Source organism: Piliocolobus tephrosceles, chromosome 12, assembly GCF_002776525.5.
Source record: "Piliocolobus tephrosceles isolate RC106 chromosome 12, ASM277652v3, whole genome shotgun sequence".
In the NCBI taxonomy this organism is placed as follows: Eukaryota; Metazoa; Chordata; class Mammalia; order Primates; family Cercopithecidae; genus Piliocolobus; species Piliocolobus tephrosceles.
The window spans coordinates 77,118,566-77,131,964 of NC_045445.1; the positions used below are offsets into that span (position 1 = coordinate 77,118,566).

The following is a 13,399-nucleotide window of genomic DNA, read 5'->3' on the forward strand; positions in this document are numbered from 1 at the left end:
GTCCTTTGTAGAGACATGGATGCAGCTGGAAACCATCATTCTTAGCAAATTATCACAAGAAGAGAAAACCAAACACCGCATGTTCTCACTCATAGGTGGGAACTGAACAATGAGCTCACTTGGACTCGGGAAGGGGAACATCACACACTGGGGCCTATCATGGGGAGGGGGGAGGGGGGAGGGATTGCATTGGGGAGTTATACCTGATATAAATGATGAATCGATGGGTGCTGACGAGTTGATGGGTGCAGCACACCAACATGGCACATGTATACATATGTAACCTGCACGTTATGCACATGTACCCTAGAACTTAAAGTATAATAAAAAAAAAAAAAAATTGTTGTATGCCTTTGCTGAACTGACCCCTTTATCATTATATACTGACCTTCCTGTCTCTTCTTATAGTTTTTGTCTTAATGTCTATTTTCTCTGATACAAATAAAGCAACTTCTGCTCTTTTTTGGTTTCCATTGGCTTGGAATATATTTTCCATTCATTTATTTTCAGTCTAAGTGTCTTCCTAGGTGAAATGTGATTCCCCACCCCGCCCCCTTTTTTTGTAGGCAACAGATCAATGGGTCTTTTTTTTAAGGCTGGCTAATCAATATCTTTCAGTTCAAGCATCTAGCCCATTTACATTCAATGTTATTATTAAGTAAGGACTTACTCCTGCCGTTTTTTAAATTTGTTTTCGTTTTTTATGGTCATCTCTTTCTTCTTTCTTTCATTCTTATCTTCTTTTAGTAGAGGTGATTTTCCCTGATGATATGATTTAGTTTCTTTTTTTTTGTTTTTTTATTGTTTTGCGTCTCCATTGTATGCTTTTTGATTTGAGGTTACAATAGGATTGCAAATACTACCTTACAATCCATTATTTTAACCTGATAGCAACTTGAAATTGTTTGGATAAACAAACAAGCAAAAAATAATAATAAAAACTCTCTGCTTTAACTTTCTACCCTCAGTTTTTATATTTTTTTGTTTCTAGTCATATCTTAATTTACTATGTCTTGAAAAGTTGTTATTATTACTTTGATTCTTTTCTTTCTTCTTTCTATTTTGGATAAGAGTAGTTTACACATAACAGTTACAGTGTTATGATATTCTGTGTTTTTCTGTGCACCTACCATTACCAGTGAGTTTTCTACCTTCAGGTAATTTCTTATTGCTCATTAATATCCTTTTCCCTCTGACTGAATGACTCTGTCATTTCTTGTAGGACAGGGCTGGTGTTAACAAAGCTTTTCAGTTTTTATTTGTCTGGCAATGTCTTTATTTCTCTTTCTCATTTGAATAATATATTTGCTAGATATACCAGTGTAAGATAACAGTTTTGTTTCCTTCAGCACTTTAAATGTGTCATGTCATTCTTGCCTGGCCTGTAAGGTTCCCACTGAAAAGTCTGCTGCCAGATGTATTGGAGCTCCATTGTGTGTTCCTTGTTTCTTTTCTCTTGCTGCTTTTAGAATTCTTTCTTTATCCTTGACCTTTCAGAGATTGATTATTAAAAGTGCGGTGGGAGTCTTTCTTGGGTTAAACCTGCTTGGTGTTTTGTAACCTTTTTTTTTTCCCTTGAGTGTTGATATCCTTCTCTAGGTTTGTAAAGTTCTCTGTTATTATTCTTTTGAATAAACTTTCTACCCCTATGTCTTTCTCTATCTCCATTTTAAGGCCTTTAACTTTAAGCCCCCAAAATTTTCCCTTTTGAGGCTGTATTCTAAATCCTGTAGTCATGTTTTATCGTATTTTATTTTTTTACTCTTTTTTTTGTATGTATCCTTAAATAGCCTGTTTCCAAGCTCATTGTATTTTTTTATCATACTTTAAGTTCTGGGATACATGTGCAGAATGTGCAGGTTTGTTACACAGGTATACACATGCCTTGGTGGTTTCTTGCACCCATGAACCTGTCGTCTACATTAGGTATTTCTTCTAATGCTATTCCTCCTCTAGCCCCCTACCCCCTGACAGGCCCCGGTGTGTGATATTCCCCTCTCTGTGTCCATGTGTTCTCATTGTTCAACTCTCTAATTTTTTCTCTTGCTTTTATCAATTCTGGTATTTAAGGACTTTGGTGTATTTTGCAGTATGTCACTTGCATTTTCCAGCTCAGAAATTTCTGCTTGGTTATCTTTAATTATTTCAACCTCTCTGTTAAATTTATCTGATAGAATTGTAAATACCTTGTTTGTGGTATCTTAAATTTCTTTGATTTTCCTCAACACAGCCATTTGTATTTCCTGTTTGAAAAATCACATATCTGTTTCTCCAGGATAAGTCCCTGGTTATTTATTTATTCATTTGGTGAGATTATGTTTTCCTGGATGTTGTTGATGCTAGTATATGTTCATCAGTATCCCGGCATTGAAGAGTTAGGCATTTATTGTAGTCTTCACTGTCTGGGCTTACTTGTACTCATCCTTCTTGGGAAGGTTTTCCAGATATTTCAAAGGACTTGGTTGTTGTGATCTAAACTGTACCTGCTTTAGGGGGCACTCCAAGCTGAATAACATTGTGGTTCTTGCAGACTCACAGAGGTATCACCTTGATGGTCTTAGAAAAACTCTAGGAGATTTCTCTGTATTACCAGACCAGGACTCTTGTTTTCTTCTCTTACTTTACTGAAAACAAAAGAAACTCTGTCTCTGTTCTGAGCCACCTAAATCTAGGGTGAATTGACACAAGCCTCCCTGTGACCACAATCACTATGATGGTACTGGGTCAGACCTGAAGCCAGAACAGCACTGGGTCTCACCCACGGCCTGCTGTAAGCACTTTCTTGCTAATGCCTATGTTTTATCTAGTCCCTGGGGTTCTAGAATCAACCAATGGCAAAACCAACCAGGCCTATCTTCTTCATTCCAGAGTTGTGAGATCCCCCACGCTCCAGGTGGATTCAGAACTTTTATCCAAGATTCAGGAACTAGAGGAAAAAACCCTAGAAATCCACTTTGTGTTCTATTGTACTGTGGCTGACCTATCAGTCAAATCACAGGACGCAACCTCTCCCACTCTTCCCTCCCCTTTCCAAAGGCAGAGATGCCTCACCCCTTAGTCACCACCACCCCAGGCCATGAAGAGTACTGCCAAACTACTGCTTATGTTCCCTTATCCCCAAGGGCTTTTAAGTCAGCTTATTGTAAATGCTGACTGACTTGAGACTCACCCGCAGGGCAGAGGGCTCCCCTCTGGTCTAGGGCATGTCCAGAAATGCTGTCCAAGGACCAAGTTCTAAAACCAGGGATCCAAAGATGTTGTTTGTTGCTCTACCACCTTGTGGTCTTGCTAGAGCCTAAGTCGCAAGACAAAGTCCCCTTTACTTTTTCCTGTACTTTTATCAAGCAGAAATTTCACCCTGTAGCCACCACAGCTGGTAATCATTGAGTGTCACTTGAAGCCAGCAAGTCACAGAGACTTACTGAAGGCCATTGACATAGTACCTGGGTATATTGTTGTCGGTTATTCAGAGACCAAGGGATTTTCAGTTAACAGGTGATGAATGCTGCTAGGCCTGGGTTATTTCCTTCAAATAACTGTGCTTCCTTCTCGCCCAGTGTTTACCTAGAATTGTTTTCTGGGATCTAGGAACTAAAACAGGAGCCTAAGGACTCTCATCAGAACCATATCTGGCTGCAGCTGAGCTGATATCCAAGATGCAAGGCAAGGATTTCCCCATTCTTCCCTCTCCTCTCCTCAAGTGGAAGGAAAGGGTCTCTTTTGTAGCTGTGAGCTGTGCACCCTGGATTTGGGGGAGGGATAATGCCAGCACTCTCTTAACCACATCAACTGATGTCTCATTAGGTTATGTGTCCCTCCAGTCCACTTTCACTAGGCACAGTTCAGCAATATGACTCACCGAAGAGTTGCAGTCATTATAGCCTAGATTGTCTTTCAAGTTCATTTAGAGACACAGAGCACTGTAGTCCATAGTAATGAGGTTTGTGAAAACTCAGGTTTGGTCTGCTGGGATTGGTAATTCTCCTCAGCTAGGGTTGGTTTAAATGCTCTCTCCATGGGTGGGTGTCAGCTAAGTTTGGTCTGGTTTTGCTTTCTCCTCTAACAAGACGGGACTTAGTTCAATGCCTCACACTCGCTGTGTTCTCCCTCCTTCAGCATCCAGTGATGATCTCTGCACCATGCCACTGCTGCATGGGGTGTGGGAGAGAGAGGTGGAATTTTCAATTCAATACTTTTTTTCCCCACCTCTTTAGTGCCTTTTTCAGTGATACAAAGACAAAACCAGGTACTCTGAGGGCTCATGTGATTTTTGTCTCTTAGGAAGGTTATTTTTTTCTGTGTAGACAGTTGTTAAAATTGTATCCCAGCAAGAGGGATGAGTGATGGAGCTTTTTATCCCACCATCTAGCTCTCCCTTTCTCCATTGTTGAGTATTATCAAATACTTTTTTTGTATCTATTGAAATCATCTTATAGTTTTTGTCCTTAATTTTGTTGATGTGATGTATCACATTAACTTGTATATGTTGAACCATCTTTGCATTCCTGGAATAAATCATACTTGATCACAGTGTATTATCTTTCTGATGTGTTGTTGAATTCAATTTGCTAGTATTTTGTTGACAATCTTTGCATTTATTTTCATCAGGGATATTAGCCTGTAGTTTTCTTTTTTTATTGTGCTCCTGTCTAATTTTAATATCAGGATAATGCCAGCCTTATAGATTGAGTTACAAATAATTCCTTCCTCTTCAAGTTTTTGAAATAGTTTGAGTAGAATTGCTGTTAGTTCTTTTTCCAAAGTTTGGTAGACTATAGCATTAAAGTCAGTCTCAAGTATAGTTTTTCTTGTTATTGGGAGATATTTTGCTACTGTTTCAATTGGATTACTCATTATTGGTCTGTTCAATTTTCTATTTCTTTATGGTTTAATCTTGGTAGATTATATGTATCCAGGAATGTATTCATTTCATCTAGGTTTTCTAATTTGTAGAGTAAAATTATTATATTTCTTAAGAGCCCTAGGATTTTTGGAATAGTAAATGACCATTGGTTTCAATTAAAATCTCCAACTGTTTTAGCCCCTAACAAGAGAGTCAGCCTGTTTTGTTACTGCTTTGAAGCCTGGCATTGAGTTGTCTCTAGCTGTGAATGTTCTGGCATCTTCTGACAATGGAAGGTGGTTTTCTTTATATTGGCAAGGTTGTTTAGTGCATCCACCTTCTTTAATGATCTTAGCTAGATATTCTGGATACCTTGCTGTAGCTTCCACATCAGCACTTGTTGCTTCACCTTTCATTTTCATGTTATGGAGATAGCCTCTTCCTTTAAATCTGATAAACCACCTCTGCTAGCTTCAAAGTTTTCTTCTGAAGCTTTCTCAACACTCACCACCTTCACAGAGTTGAAGAGAGTTAGAGCCTTGCTCTGGATTAGGCTTTGTTTTAAGGGAATGTTGTGACTTGCTTGGTCTTCTATCCAGACCAGTAAAACTTAATTCATGCCATCAATAAGGCTGTTTTACTTTCTTATCATTCTTGTGTTCACTGGAGTAGCATTTTAAATTTATTTTAAGACATTTTCTTCTGTATTCACACCTTGGTTAACTGACTCAAAAACCCTAGTTCTGGCTTTTCCCACCTTTTGATGTGGTTACTTTCAGTAAACTGAGTAGTCTTAGTAAATGGGTCTTAGCAAACGGCACACCAGGAGATTATATCTTGCACCTGGCTCAGAAGGTCCCATGCCCATGGGGCCTCCCTCATTGCTAGCTAGCACAGCAGTCTGAGATCTAACTGCAAGGTGGCAGTGAGGCTGGGGGAGGGGCGCCCGTCATTGCTGAGGCTTGAGTAGGTAAACAAAGCTGCCAGGAAGCTCGAACTGGGTGGAGCCCACCGCAGCTCAAGGAGGCCTGCCTGCCTCTGTAGACTCTACCTCTGGGGACAGGGCATAGCCAAACAAAAGGCAGCAGAAACTTCCTGCAGATTTAAATGTCCCTGTCTGATAGCTTTGAAGAGAGTAGTGGTTCTTCCAGCATGGATTTTGAGATCTGAGAACGGACAGACTGCCTCCTCAAGTGGGTCTCTGACCCCCCAAGTAGCCTAACTGGGAGACACCCCCCAGTAGGGGCAGACTGACACCTCACACGGCTAGGTACAACTCAGAGACAAAGCTTGCAGAGGAACAATCATGCAGCATAATTTGCTCTTCAGCAACATTCACTCTTCTGCAGCATCTGCTGCTGATACCCAGGCAAACAGGGTCTGTAGTGGACCTCCAGCAAACTCCAACAGACCTGCAGCAGAGGGTTACGACGGTTAGAAGGAAAACTAACACACAGAAAGGACATCCACACCAAAACCGCATCAGTACGTCATCATGATCAAAGAACAAAGGTAGACAAAACCACAAAGATGGGGAAAAAACAAAGCAGAAAAGCTGAAAACTCTAAAAATCAGAGGGTCTCTCCCCTCCAAAGGAATGCAGCTCCTCACCAGCAATGGAACAAAGCTGGAGGGAGAATGACCTTAATGAGTTGAGAGAAGAAGGCTTCAGAAGATCAAACTTCTCCGAGCCAAAGGAGGAAGGAAGTTGGAACACATTGCAAAGAATTTAAAAACCTTGAAAAAAGATTAGAAGAAAGGCTAACTAGAATAACCAATGTAGAGAGGTCCTTAAATGACCTGATAGAGATGAAAACCATGGCATGAGAACCATGTGAGAAATTCACAAGCTTCAGTAACCAATTCAGTCAACTGGAAGAAAAGGTATCAGTGATTGAAAATCAAATTAATGAAATGAAGAGAGAAGTTTAGACAAAAAGGAGTAAAAAGAAACTAACAAAGCCTCCAAGAAATATGGGACTAAGTGAAAAGACCAAATCTACCTCTGATTGGTGTACCTGAAAGTGACAGGGAGAATGGAACCAAGTTGGAAAACACTCTGCAGGATATTATCCAGGAGAAATTCCCCAACGTAGCAAGGAAGGCCAACATTCAAATTCAGGAAATACAGAGAATGACACAAAGATACTCCTCAAGAAGAGCAACCAGAAGACACACAATTGTCAGATTCACCAAAGTTGAAATGAAGGAAAAAATGTTAAGGGCAGTCAGAGAGAAAGGTCGGGTTACCCACAAAGGGAAGCCCATCAGACTAACAGTGAGTCTCTCAGCAGAAACTCTACAAGCCAGAAGAGTGGGGGCCAATATTCAACATTTTTAAAGAAAAGAATTTTAAACCCAGAATTTCATATCCAGCCAAACTAAGTTTCATAAATGAAGGAGAAATAAAATCCTTTACAAACAAGGAAATGCTGAGAGATTATGTCACCACCAGGCCTACCCTACAAGAGCTCCTGAAGGAAGCACTAAACATAGAAAGGAACAACCAGTACCAGCCATTGCAAAAACGTGCCAAAATGAAAAGACCACTGATGCTAGTAAGAAACTGCATCAACTAACAAACAAAATAACCAGCTAACATCATAATGACAGGATCAAATTCACATATAACAATATTAACCTTAAATGTAAATGGGCTAAATGCTCCAATTAATAGACACAGATTGACAAGTTGGATAAAGAGTCAAGACCCATCAGTGTGCTGTATTCAGGAGCCCCATCTCACATGCAGAGACACACATAGGCTCAAAATAAAGGGTTGGAGGAAGATCTACCAAGCAAATTTAAACTAAAAAGGCAGGGGTTGCAATCCTAGTCTTTGATAAAACAGATTTTAAACCATCAAGGATCAAAAGAGACAAAGAAGGCCATTACATAATGGCAAAGGGGTCAATTCATCAGGAAGAGCTAACTATCCTAAATATATATGCACCCAATACAGGAGCACCCAGATTTATAAAGCAAGTCCTTAGAGACTTACAAAGAAACTTAGACACCCATACAATAATAATGGGAGACTTCAACACCCCACTGTCAACATTAGACAGATCAAAGAGACAGAAAGTTAACAAGGATATCCAGGAATTGAACTCATCTCTGCACGAAGCGGAACTAATAGACATCTACAGAACTCTCCACCTCCAATCAACAGAATATACTTTCTTCTCAGCACCACACTGCACTTATTCCAAAATTGACCACGTAGTTGGAAATAAAGCACTCCTCAGCAAATGTAAAAGAACAGAAATTATAACAAACTGTCTCTCAGACCACAGTGCCATCACACTAGAACTCAGGATTAAGAAACGTGCTCAAAACTGCTCAACTACATGAAAAATGAGCAACCTGCTCCTGAATGACTACTGGGTACATAACGAAATGAAGGCAAAAATAAAGATGTTCTTTGAAACCAATGAGAACAAAGAGACAACATACCAGAGTCTCTGGGACACATTTAAAGCAGTGTGTAGCAGGAAATTTATAGCACTAAATGCCCACAAGAGAAAGAAGGAAAGATCCAAAATTGACACCCTAACATGGCAATTAAAAGAACTGGAGAAGCAAGAGCAAACACATTCAAAAGCTAGCAGAAGGCAAGAAATAACTAAGATCAAAGCAAAACTGAAGGAGATAGAGACACAAAAATACCCTCCAAAAAATAAATGAATCCAGGAGCTGGTTTTTTGAAAAGATCAACAAAATTCATAGACAGCTATCAAGGCTAATAAAGAAGAAAAGAGAGAAGAATGAAGTAGACACAATAAAAAGTGATAAAGAGGATATCACCACAGATCCCACGTAAATACAAACTAGCATCAGAGAATACTATAAACACCTCTATGCAAATAAATTAGGAAACCTAGAAGAAATTGATAAATTCCTGGACACATACACTCTCCCAAGACTAAATCAGGAAGAAGTTGAATCCCTGAATAGACCAATAGCAGGCTCTGAAATTGAGAGAATAGATAGTGGCCTGCCAACCAAAAAAATCCCAGGACCAGACAGATTAACAGCTGTATTCTACCAGCGGTGCAAGGAGGAGTCAGTACCATTCCTTCTGAAACTATTCCAATCAATAGAAAAAGAGGTAATCCTCCCTAACTCATTTAATGAAGTCTACATCATTCTGATTCCAAAGCCTGGCAGAGACACAACAAAAAAGAGAATTTTAGACCAATATCCCTCATGACCATTGATGCCAAAATCCTCAGTAAAATACTGGCAAACCGAATCCAGCAGCACATCAAAAAGCTTATCCACCATGATCAAGTGGGCTTCATCCCTGGGATGCAAGGCTGGTTCAACATACACGAATCAGTAAACGTAATCCAGTCTATAAACAGAACCCAAGGAAAAAACCACATGATTATCTCAATAGATGCAGAAAAGGCCTCTGACAAAATTCAACAGCCTTTCATGCAAACAACTCTCAATAAATTCGGTATTGACGGAATGTATCTCAAAATAATAAGAGTTATTTAGGAAAAACCCACAGACAGTATCATACTGAATGGGCAAGAACTGGAAGCATTCCCTTTGAAAACTGGCACAAGACAGGGATGCCCTCTCTCACCACTCCTATTCAACATAGTGTTGGAAGTTCTGGCTAGGGTAATCTGGCAGGAGAAAGAAACAAAGTGTATTCAATTAGGAAAAGAGGAAGTCCAATTGTCCCTGATTGCAGATGACATGATTGTTTGTTTAGAAAACCTCATCGTCTCAGCCCAAAATCTCTTTAAGCTGATAAGCAACTTCAGCAAAGTCTCAGGATACAAAATTAATGTGCAAAAATCACAAGCATTGTTATACACCAATAACAGACAAACAGAGAACCAAATCATGAGTGAACTCTCATTCACAATTGCTTCAAATAGAATGAAATACCTAGGAATCCAACTTACAAGGATGTGAAGGACCTCTTCACGAAAAACTACAAACCACTGGTCAATGAAATAGAAGAGGACACAGACAAATGGAAGAACATTCCATGCTCATGGATAGGAAGAATCAATTTCGTGAAAATGGCCATAGTGCCCAAGGTAAGTGATAGATTCAATGCCATCCCCATTAAGCTACCAATGACTTTCTTTGCTGAATTGGAAAAAAACTACTTTAAAGTTCATATGGAAATGAAAAAGAGCCCGCTTTGCCAAGACAATCCTAAGACAAAACAACAAAGCCAGAGGCCTTATGCTACCTGACTTCAAACTATACTACAAGGCTACAGTAACCAAAACAGCATGGTACTGGTACCAAAACAGAGATATAGACCAATGGAACAGAACAGAGCCCTCAGAAATAATATCACACATCTACAACCATGTGATCTTTGACAAACCTGACAAAAACAAGAAATGGAGAAAGGATTCTGTATTTAATAAATGGTGCTGGGAAAACTGGCTAGCCATATGTAGAAAGCTGAAACTGGATCCCTTCCTTACACCTTATACAAAAATTAACTCAAGATAGATTAGGGACTTAAATGTTAGACCTAATACCAAAAAATCCTAGAAGAAAACCTTGGCAATGCCATTCAGGATATAGACATGGGCAAGGACTTCGTGTCTAAAGCACCAAAAGCAATGGCAACAAAAGCCAAAATTGACAAATGGGATCTAAGTAAACTAAAGAGCTTCTGCACATCAAAAGAAACTACCATCAGAGTGAACAGGCAACCTACAGAATGGGAGAAAATGTTTGCAATCTACTCATGTGACAAAGGGCTAATATCCAGAACCTACAAATAACACAAACAAATTTACAAGAAAAAAACAAACAACCCCATCAAAAAGTGGCCAAAGGATATGAACAGACACTTCTCAAAAGAAGATATTTATGCAGCCAACAGAACATGAAAAAATGCTCATCATCACTAGCCATCAGAGAAATGCAAATCAAAACCACAATGAGATACCATCTCACACCAGTTAGAATGGCAATCATTAAAAAGTCAAGAAACAATATGTGCTGGAGAGGATGTAGAGAAATAGGAACAGTTTTGCACTGTTGTTTGGCCTGTAAACTAGTTCAACCATTGTGGAAGACAGTGTAGAGATTCCTCAAGGATCTAGAACTAGAAATAGTTCTAGACCCAGCCATCCCATTACTGGGTATATACCCAAAGGATTATAAATCATGCTGCTATAAAGACACATGCACACGTATGTTTATTGCGGCACTATTCACAATAGCAAAGACTTGGAATCAACCCAGATGTCCATCTGTGACAGACTGGATTAAGAAAATGTGGCACATATACACCATGGAATACTATGCAGCCATAAAAAAGGATGAGTTTGTGTCCTTTGTAGGGACATGGATGCAGCTAGAAACCATCATTCTCAGCAAAATATTGCAAGGACAGAAAACCAAAAAGCACACGTTCTCACTCACAGGTGGTAATTGAACTATGAGAACACTTGGACACAGGAAGAGGATCATCACACACCAGGTCCTATTTTGGGAAGGGGGAAAGGGGGAGGGATAGCATTAGGAGATATATCTAATGTAAATGACGAGTTAATGGGTGCAGCACACCAGCATGGCAGATGTATACATATGTAACAAACCTGCACGTTGTGCACATGTACCCTAGAACTTACAGTATGATAATAATAATAAAACAATTACAACAGTAACAGCAAAGATCACTCGTTACAGATTACCACAGCAGACACAATAATAATGAAAAAGTTTGAAACATTTTGAGAATTACCAAATTGTAACAAAGAAACAGTAAGTGAATACATGGTGTTGTAAAAATGACAATGATAGATTTTCTTGGTACGTGATTGACACAAATCTGAAAGCAATATTTGTGAATTGCAATAGGGTGAAGAGAAATAAAATGATGTATGCATTTGTCTTATTATTTAAGATGGCCCTCATAATAAAAAATTCTTTTGTTCTTAAGGATAGATTTTCTTGGCTAGGAGGAGAGTAATTGTGTTTAAAAATATGTGCAAGGTTGCCAGTTCCATGGATTTGAACCATTTTAGAAAGGCACATTTTATCACAGCACTGGGTAAATCAGTTTCAATAAATTACAGCTAGTTTATTTCAGAATAGATCATAATTGAGAGAAAAAAATGTTGAAACATTTTGTGCTCAGGAAAATTTCTACAGGAATTTCTTCTCTTCCTTAAATAGGTGAGTTTTGGAGGCTAAATGATAAAATACCTCAAAGATTGGCATTCTCCAAGTTAGGTGGATATTTGTGTCAACCAGTCTTTCTTTATTCAGGGATGCATTTTGCCTGAAATTCAAGTAAGGAAGCATCCAGTTTACTTAGTTTATAGAAACATTATTTATATATTATTTGAAATGGTAATGTTTTATACACAATCTATATTGGTATTATTGCTGACGAGTTGATGGGTGCAGCACACCAACATGGCACAAGTATACATATGTAACAAACCTGCACATTATGCACATGTACGCTAGAACTTAAAGTATAATAAAAAAAAAATAAAAAATAAAAAATAAAAAAATAAAATAAAATAAAATACCAATGTTTTGTAAGCAATCACAATTAATTGATGACACATCTATATGGTAGATAATTCCACAGGCATTAAATGATATAATTAAAAGTTTTCAGTTATAAGATCTTTTAAAAAAGTTCAGAAGAATATGTAAACATGCTTATGAGTTGTAAACAATACAAAATCAGATAATTAAATTATGTGTAACATATGATCACAATTATATCAAAGTGTGCACAAGGAAAACTCACTGGAGAGACTGCTTTAAACTTTTAACAGTACTGCTCTCTCTTGTTTATGGGATAAATGATGATGTTTATTTTTGTCTTTAACATTTTCTGTTTTTCAAATTTTATATAATGACTGGTGTATATTTTACAGCTATTGAAAAGTTATTAAAAAGAAAAAATCATGAAGAAAAGAAACAGAAAATAGATCATGGAGTCTGTCTTATCTTCTTTTCCTGTGTAATCAAGAAAGCCTTGGCAGAGTATTATTATTAGTAAGTTCTGGAAAATCTCCCTTAGATGCAAATCCCAGATGAAAAACACTCTTATTAAGTGAAATATACTTGTTTCAACTGTAGGTGTTTATCAAAAACAGAAGGCGGGAGAAAGAGATAGCTCTATCAGTGGAGCAATACTGCCACCAAAAGAAAAATATTGAGAAAAGCTCCATAACAAGAGAGAGAGAAACAGAGCAAGAGAAGAGTAGAAGAGAAAATTGGGAGGTTTCATATATAGACTACTTGGTTTTCTGCTTTAGCTGACGTCACTCATCAGTGATCATAAGGGAACCAGTCTTACCCCTTAGTTGTCACTAATGAAATAGGTATGGCTGGTCCAGCCTTGAGCCATTTGAGAGATTGGAAGGAGGCAGATCTCTGAGTGGCTGGGAATTCTCACTAGAGAAAATAAACGGCCATATGTCAAAGGGATGGGATGATGGGATTTGCTAAACAAGCTGATTAGAATCAAGATCTCTGGGGGAGGTTGCAGAACTCTGAGTTGTGAAATTGTATTTCCTGGAGTGCTAGGGTTTCAGC

At 38.5% G+C, this 13,399-nt stretch overlaps 1 long non-coding RNA gene across 1 annotated transcript in view; it reads left to right on the top strand.

The window, feature by feature from the left end:
• LOC113222294 overlaps positions 1-12,853 on the top strand; it is a 304,229-nt gene extending 291,376 nt beyond the window's left edge. Inside the window, exon 3 of the long non-coding RNA XR_003308325.1 lies at positions 12,736-12,853. This is a non-coding gene — a long non-coding RNA (uncharacterized LOC113222294). The remainder of the gene's footprint in view (positions 1-12,735) is intronic.
• The last annotated feature ends 546 nt before the right edge of the window (positions 12,854-13,399 follow it).